The sequence below is a fragment of the Salvia splendens genome, chromosome 3, assembly GCF_004379255.2.
Source record: "Salvia splendens isolate huo1 chromosome 3, SspV2, whole genome shotgun sequence".
In the NCBI taxonomy this organism is placed as follows: domain Eukaryota; kingdom Viridiplantae; phylum Streptophyta; class Magnoliopsida; order Lamiales; family Lamiaceae; genus Salvia; species Salvia splendens.
In genome coordinates, this window is record NC_056034.1 from 39,519,554 (window position 1) to 39,527,624 (window position 8,071).

General features: G+C 39.8%; 1 long non-coding RNA gene across 1 annotated transcript; it reads left to right on the forward strand.

Annotated features, from left to right (window-relative positions):
* The first annotated feature begins 1,913 nt into the window (after positions 1-1,913).
* Positions 1,914-7,287, forward strand: LOC121795998. The gene is made up of 2 exons (XR_006049681.1): positions 1,914-2,162; positions 6,926-7,287. It is a non-coding gene; the product is annotated as an uncharacterized LOC121795998 (long non-coding RNA).
* Positions 7,288-8,071: the final 784 nt, after the last annotated feature.

Below are 8,071 nucleotides of genomic sequence, written 5' to 3' on the forward strand. Positions count from 1 at the left end.
AATATTAAATGAGTCTCTTTGGATGATATTTTGTGTTGGATTTGATCATCAATTTATAGATCAATTTTAGTAAATGAGTGGTAGAGAAATTTCTGGATAATGTGGCGACTTATTCAAAAAGTTTTTCTACATGGACATGGGTAATAAAACGAAAGGATGAGGTCTCAATTTTTAAATCTCATATAGTGTATTACTATAAACATGTTAATACTAGACAATTTATCTAAAATAAATTGAATATAGTGCAACTATAATCACAGACTAACAGTACTCCCATCCCATATAAATAGATTGGAAACAATGAAATGTTGAAGTGGAAATCTCATCTGTAGTGAAGTTGTTGAGCAATATGTCATTTCTAGCGTTTGGAAGATATAGCGAAGATCGAATAGAGTTGAATTACAGTTTGATTAAAAAGAATATCTTTAATTTTTATTTTAGTGTATCCCCTTAAAAATAAATTTTATAAATATTTTATTTTAAAAAATAAACCTCACAATCTATTAATAATATATTCACTATTTTCTATCGTTCCCTCTCTTGCTATCTTTTCTTCTCTTAAAGCTATTTGGGAAGATATTATTAAAACAATTTATAACACCTGACTTTTTTCTATATTTTTAGTTAAGCTCGAAACAATGTTGAATCTGCAAGCCAAATTTTCTTTCATTAAATCCTTGTAACCACTACAGCGTCAATCCTAGCTTGGAGGAACCTGAACGACGTGCTGGAGGAAGGCGGTGCAGCACCGGCTCTGTGCTGGCAGCAGCGACTACGGCTGCACGGCGGCGTGACTGGACGAGTTGGTTCCGTGCAAGCGATTCGCGGCTGTGAAACCGGCGAGAGCATGCTGCGGGTCAGTGGTGTGAATCCGGCGGCGCTTCGAGCGGGCGGAGCAGCGGTGTGACTGGACACCGGCGATGGTGCTGAAGCCGCTGTTATTTCGGCGGAGGCGGCTGTGCAGAGAGAAAGGAGGCAAGGATGGTGAGTCGCTGAAAGAGCGGACAGGAGTAACAGGGACAACGATGGCGCAACACACCGCACATGGTAGCGGCGTCCTGGTGGGCAGTGGCAGCTAAGGCGAGCAGCGACGGGTAGTAGGGGCTGACAGAGACGACGGCGGGTTGATGGAGGCGACTGAATTGAGGTGATGTGCAGAGAGAGACGGCTGCAGAGAGAGATTTGGGCGAGAGAGAAAGATGACAAACGTGCGTATGATAATTATCATCAGCGAAGAAAAACCAAGCAATAATCGCAAGAAAATGGAAAAATTATCGGCGAGATCCCATTTAGTCTATATACCCCACACCAGTTGTTCTGACAACCGATGTGGGAATTGAGTCCGTAACATAGATCCGAAACCAGAAAAGACGAAGGTATCTAACTCTGAGATGTTTATTCTGGAAACATCCAATTCAAATTCATCACTAGTTTTGAGAGCATCCCCATCGCCACTCTCCGGGGCGGACGGCGTCCGTGCCAGCGGCGCGACACAGCCCTGTCCCCCCGCTGTGCACGCGCCAACGGCACGGTCCTACTCGATAATAAGAGCACGTCCGTGCCGCTGAGCATGGCGACGTGGCAGCGTGCGATTGGCCAACGGCATGCCTTTGTTATTTTTTTTAAATCGAAAATAATACCAAAAACTTTAAAAAATATTTTCGGATTCCCAAAAAATATAGCCGTTTATTACCGTTTTTTTGAATTTTTTTTAATTTTAAAATTATTTAGTAATTTGTAATAGTATTCTGAGTATTTTTAATGCATTCTAATATTGTGGAAATGTTTTTACTTAAATTGAATAATAGAATGGTGAAACCCTTGAGCATGTTCTTGCGGAAGAACTCTTGGAGAAGAGCAGGGAGTAAAAAATGAAAAAAATGTTGGGCTGGTCCCATTATGTAGGAGCCCAATTCAAGTTGGCCCAAATAAATAGGCATTTTTTTAATGCTAATTAGTGTGTGTGTTTAATTAGAAATTGACACCACATCTTTTGATTTGGGTGAATCACAAAAACTGAAACGGTGGTGCAGAGAAAAGAAGGAGAGGGTCAGCTGCTGTTATCATCAATTCAGAGTCAGAATTGAGAGATTGAGTGGCAACGTAACTCCATTTTGTGAAAGGTGAGTGCAGATTTTCAGCTTGGTGCAGTTCTATTCGAGGTATTCATCCGTGGTCTGGTTGAGCTGAAATTCGGACAGTGGGTAGTCGACTTGAAGATCTTGATATTGTACGGTGGGATTGTTGATCCGTGAACAGTAAGGTCAGATTTTCTGGTGTTGAAGTCTGCCCCTGTTTTAGTGATTTTCTCATCTTGTTTTGGGTATTTTGCTTAAGATTGTTTTATCAACCTAGTTGGAGTTTATACTTGTTGTAGAGGTTGGATATTTGATCTTGTAGCAAAAACATATTATAGTGGAGATTTTGAGTGGACTCTCAAGTCCCATGGTTTTTCCCTTTTGCTTCGAAAGGGTTTTCCACGTAAAAATCGTTGTCTCAGTTTATATTTCTGCTGATTGTTTGTTGTTAATATTTATCGTGGCACATTGTGTTAGAAATAATTATCGGACTTGTGTTATTGGGAGAGAAAGAACACCGTTTGTGTTTCAGCAGGTTTTGATTGTTTGGTTCTTCCCAACAAACTGGTATCAGAGCTACGGTTATTGTGTTCGGTAATTATGGAAATTAGCACAAGCAGAATGATTATGTAGAATGGCACAAATTTTCAACTGTGGCGAAATAAGATGAAGGATTTGCTTTTTGTGAAAGCTTTGCATCTTCCAGTTTTTTATGCTCAAAAACCTGAGTCTAAAAGTGATGAAGAATGGGAGTTTGAACATCATCAAGTGTGTGGCTTTATTCGACAATTTGTTGAAGAGAATGTTTATCACCACGTTGATCAAGAGACACACGCTCGCACACTATGGGATAAGCTTGAAAATTTGTATGCTTCCAAGTCAGGCAATAACAAATTATTCTTACTTAAGAAGATGATGATGTTGAGATACAAAGATGGAACATCTATAGCTGATCATGTGAGTGAGTTTCAGAGTTCATTAACTCAATTACTCGGCATGGGGGTCACATTAGATGATGAGATTGTAGGACTTTGGTTGCTTGCTACTCTACCGGATTCTTGGGAAACTCTAAGGATTTCACTTATTAATTCAGCTCCCAGTGGTATTGTGACTTTGGAAATCGCCAAGAATGGAGTGTTAAATGAAGAGGTGAGAAGACGGTCGCAGGGTTCTTCATCGCAGTCAGAGGTTTTGGTTACCGAAGACAGAGGGGAAGCAAAAATAAAGGCAAAAAGGGTAGAGATAAAAGTCGTAGCAAATCAAAATCAAGATACAAGAATATTGAATGTTATCATTGTGGTAGGCCTGGCCATATTAAGAAAAACTGCTTCAAGTGGAAGAAAGAAAACAAAGCTGGCCGAGATAAATCAGAAAGAAAAGAAGACGAAAAATCTGATTGTGTTGCTACTACTACTACTTCTGATGATGATTTGCTAGTTGTTTGTGATAAAAATGTGATCAGCCTAGCATACGACGAGACGAGTTGGGTGATTGATACCGGTGCTTCACTTCATGTCACGTCAAAGAAGGAGTTCTTCACATCTTATACTTCAGGTGATTTTGGAGTATTAAAGATGGGCAATGATGGTTTAGTGAAGGTTGTTGGCACAGGAGATGTTTGCTTAGTTACTAATAATGGAACAAAGTTTACACTCAGAGATGTCAGGCATGCACCGGATATTCGTTTGAATTTGATTTCTGCAGGAAAGCTAGATGACGAGGGATTCTGTAATACATTCAGTGAAGGGCAGTGGAAATTGACTAAAGGTTCTTTAGTTGTGGCTCGAGGAACTAAGAATGTGAATTTGTACTTGATGCAAGCTTCGACTTCAAGTACCAATGTAAATGTGGCACAGAATGATGGCTCAACTGAGTTATGGCACAGAAGACTTAGTCACATAAGTGAGAAGGGCCTTAATTGTCTAGCTAAAAAGAACTTACTTTCGGGTTTGAAGAGTACTATACTGCAGAACTGTGTTCATTGTGTTGCAGGAAAACAGAGAAGAGTTTCATTTAAGCGTCATCCTCCGTCGAGAAAGTCTGAGCAGCTAGAGTTGGTTCACTTCGATGTTTGTGGTCCATTGAAGGTGAGATCACATGGTGGTGCACTTTATTTTGTTACTTTTATTGACGATTGTTCTAGAAAACTTTGGGTCTATGTTTTGAAAACAAAAGACCAAGTTCTTGCTGTGTTCAAACAGTTTCAAGCTTCAGTTGAAAGGCAAACAGGAAAGAAGCTGAAGTGCATCCGTACTGATAATGGTGGTGAATATTGTGGACCTTTTGATGATTATTGTCGTGTGCAGGGAATCAGACATCAAAAGACACCACCGAAAACTCCACAACTGAATGGATTGGCTGAAAGGATGAATCGAACACTGATTGAGAGAGTTAGATGTTTGCTTTATGATGCAAAGTTGCCCAGAAGCTTTTGGGCAGAAGCTCTATCTACTGTAGCACATGTGATTAATCTTTCTCCAAGTGTTCCTTTGCAAGGTGATGTACCAGACAAGGTTTGGTTTGGTAAAGACGTGTCATATGATCACCTCCGTGTGTTCGGCTGTAAGGATGAGAGATCTAAGTTAGATGCCAAAACTCGACAATGCATCTTTATTGGTTATGGTCAAGATGAATTTGGGTATAGACTTTATGATCCAGTTAAAAGAAAGCTGATAAGAAGTCGGGATGTGATGTTCATTGAGGATCATTGAGAAAAAGGATCCAAAAGAAAGTAGTGACTTGACTGACATGGATCCCGTCCCTCTAGGTCATTTGCCAGATCCTGTTCAGGATCACATGCAAGATGACATTGTTGATGACCAACAAGGTATAGATGATGTTGATGCTCCTATGAATGATGATGAGAATGATCAACACCAGGCACCTATAGCTCCACCAACAGTTCCACTTCGGAGGTCCATTAGAGATCGGCGTTCTAATGTGAAGTATACTTCTGAAGAGTATGTTCTTTTAACTGATGGGGGAGAACCTGAATGTTATGATGAGGCTATGGAAAGTGAATGCAAAGATAAGTGGGTTGAGGCTATGAAAGATGAACTTCAATCCTTGTATGACAACCATACCTTTGAGTTGGTGAAACTTCCTAAGGGTAAACGAGCTTTGAAAAATCGGTGGGTTTACAGGTTAAAACAAGAAGAAAATTCTGCAGCTCCACAATACAAAGCCAGATTGGTCGTCAAAGGTTATAGTCAGAAGAAGGGGATTGATTTTGAAGAAATATTTTCTCCGGTTGTAAAGATGTCTTCTATCAGAACCGTTTTGAGTTTGGCAGCTTATTTTGATTTAGAGGTTGAACAGATGGATGTAAAAACCGCTTTTCTTCATGGAGATTTGGAGAAAGAGCTTTACATGGAGCAACCAGAGGGTTTTATTGTACAAGGAAAAGAAGATTATGTGTGCAGATTGAAGAAGAGTTTGTACGGTCTTAAGCAAGCTTCCCGCCAATGGTATAAGAAGTTTGAGTTTGTTATGGAGGAGCATGGCTACAAGAAAACTACTTCTGATCATTGTGTTTTTATTAAGAAATTCTCTGGTGGTGATTTTATTATTCTATTGCTCTATGTTGATGATATGCTTTTTTTTTATCGCAATACTTCTAAAATTGATGTGTTGAAGAAGGAATTGAGTAAGTCCTTTGCAATGAAGGACTTGGGGCCGGCAAAGCAGATTCTTAGCATGCAATTGACACGTGACAGAAATGCCAAGAAATTATGGTTATCACAGGAGAGGTACATTGAAAAGGTACTTCAAAGGTTTAGTATGGATAAAGCTAAAACAGTGAGCATTCCTCTTGCTCCACATTTTAGGTTGAGCGTGAACCAAAGTCCCTCCACAGATAAAGAGAAGGAAGAGATGCAGAAAGTTCCATATTCTTCAGCCGTGGGTAGTTTGATGTATGCGATGGTATGCACGAGACCGGACTTGGCCTTTTCTGTTGGTGCAGTTAGTCGGTTTCTTTCTAATCCGGGCAAGGAGCATTGGAATGCAGTGAAGTGGATTATGAGATATCTTCGTGGAACTTCTAACTTGAGACTATGTTTCGGCATTGAAAAACCTGTTCTAGTTGGTTATACAGATGCAGATATGGCTGGAGATATTGACTCAAGAAGATCTACTTCAGGTTACTTGATTACTTGTGCAGGGGGAGCTGTGTCATGGCAATCTAAGTTGCAAAAGTGTGTTGCTTTGTCTACTACTGAGTCAGAGTTCATTGCGGTGACCGAAGCATGCAAGGAGTTGATTTGGATGAAGAATTTTATGCAAGAGCTCGACTTTTCTCAAGAAAGGTATGTCTTGTTTTGTGATAGCCAAAGTGCAATTCATCTCGGTAAAAATTCGACCTTTCATTCAAGATCGAAGCATATTGATGTGAGATATCATTGGATTCGAGAAGTTCTTGAGGCTAAATTGTTAGAGCTTGAGAAGATTCACACCGATGATAATGGTGCAGATATGTTCACCAAATCTCTACCGAGAGGGAAGTTTGAAGTTTGTCGAATGATCGCCGGGATGGCGGTCTCCTCCACATAATGGGAGGGGGAGATTTGTTGGGCTGGTCCCATTATGTGGGAGCCCAATTCAAGTTGGCCCAAATAAATAGGCATTTTTTTAATGCTAATTAGTGTGTGTGTTTAATTAGAAATTGACACCACATCTTTTGATTTGGGTGAATCACAAAAACTGAAACGGTGGTGCAGAGAAAAGAAGGAGAGGGTCAGCTGCTGTTATCATCAATTCAGAGTCAGAATTGAGAGATTGAGTGGCAACGTAACTCCATTTTGTGAAAGGTGAGTGCAGATTTTCAGCTTGGTGCAGTTCTATTCGAGGCTTCGATCGGGTATTCATCCGTGGTCTGATTGAGCTGAAATTCGGACAGTGGGTAGTCGACTTGAAGATCTTGATATTGTACGGTGGGATTGTTGATCCGTGAACAGTAAGGTCAGATTTTCTGGTGTTGAAGTCTGCCCCTGTTTTAGTGATTTTCTCATCTTGTTTTGGGTATTTTGCTTAAGATTGTTTTATCAACCTAGTTGGAGTTTATACTTGTTGTAGAGGTTGGATATTTGATCTTGTAGCAAAAACATATTATAGTGGAGATTTTGAGTGGACTCTCAAGTCCCGTGGTTTTTCCCTTTTGCTTCGAAAGGGTTTTCCACGTAAAAATCGTTGTCTCAGTTTATATTTCTGCTGATTGTTTGTTGTTGATATTTATCGTGCCACATTGTGTTAGAAATAATTATCGGACCTGTGTTATTGGGAGAGAAAGAACACCGTTTGTGTTTCCGCAGGTTTTGGTTGTTTGGTTTCTTCCCAACAAAAAATGGGTCCAGACCCACTTCCATGCTCTTGGCTGGGGATGCTCTGAATGCTTTGTGTGAGTGTTAATTGCTTAGCTGGTGGTTCGCTGTGCATGAAGAAATTCTAATAGAGAAAGGGAGAAGTCTTTGTTCAGCTCGCTCAAGCTGCGGAAGAGCTTCAGGAACCGTTAGATATGTTGTTTAGATAGATTAGTTCATGACCGTTGATTTGAGTGAGTTAGTTTCTTACTTTACAAACGGTGTTTAAAAGGGAGCTGAAGCTTTTTCCCCAATTCCATACTGTAATCTCTCCCCAATCAGTACTAATCATATTTTCGATTCCATTCATCTTCTTCGTTCGCAATAAACCATCTCCGATTAGGTTGAGTAATCTTAACACTTTCAATTGGGATTTGAATTTATCCGTGGAGCAAAATGGCCTTGAAACCTTATAATGGTATTCCAATTTTTCTGATTCTTTTTGTTGCCCATCAATTAAGACCCATTTTTTTTCCTTTTTGTAATCATATTTTTTTCATGATTCAAGGTCCCATTCTAATTGTAACTAGACGTATTAGTAAGAAGATGGATATATGATTCGAAATATCTCAGTAATGTGCATGTGACACCTACATAGTACTGTTAATACGTCAAAATGAAATTGGATAGACATTA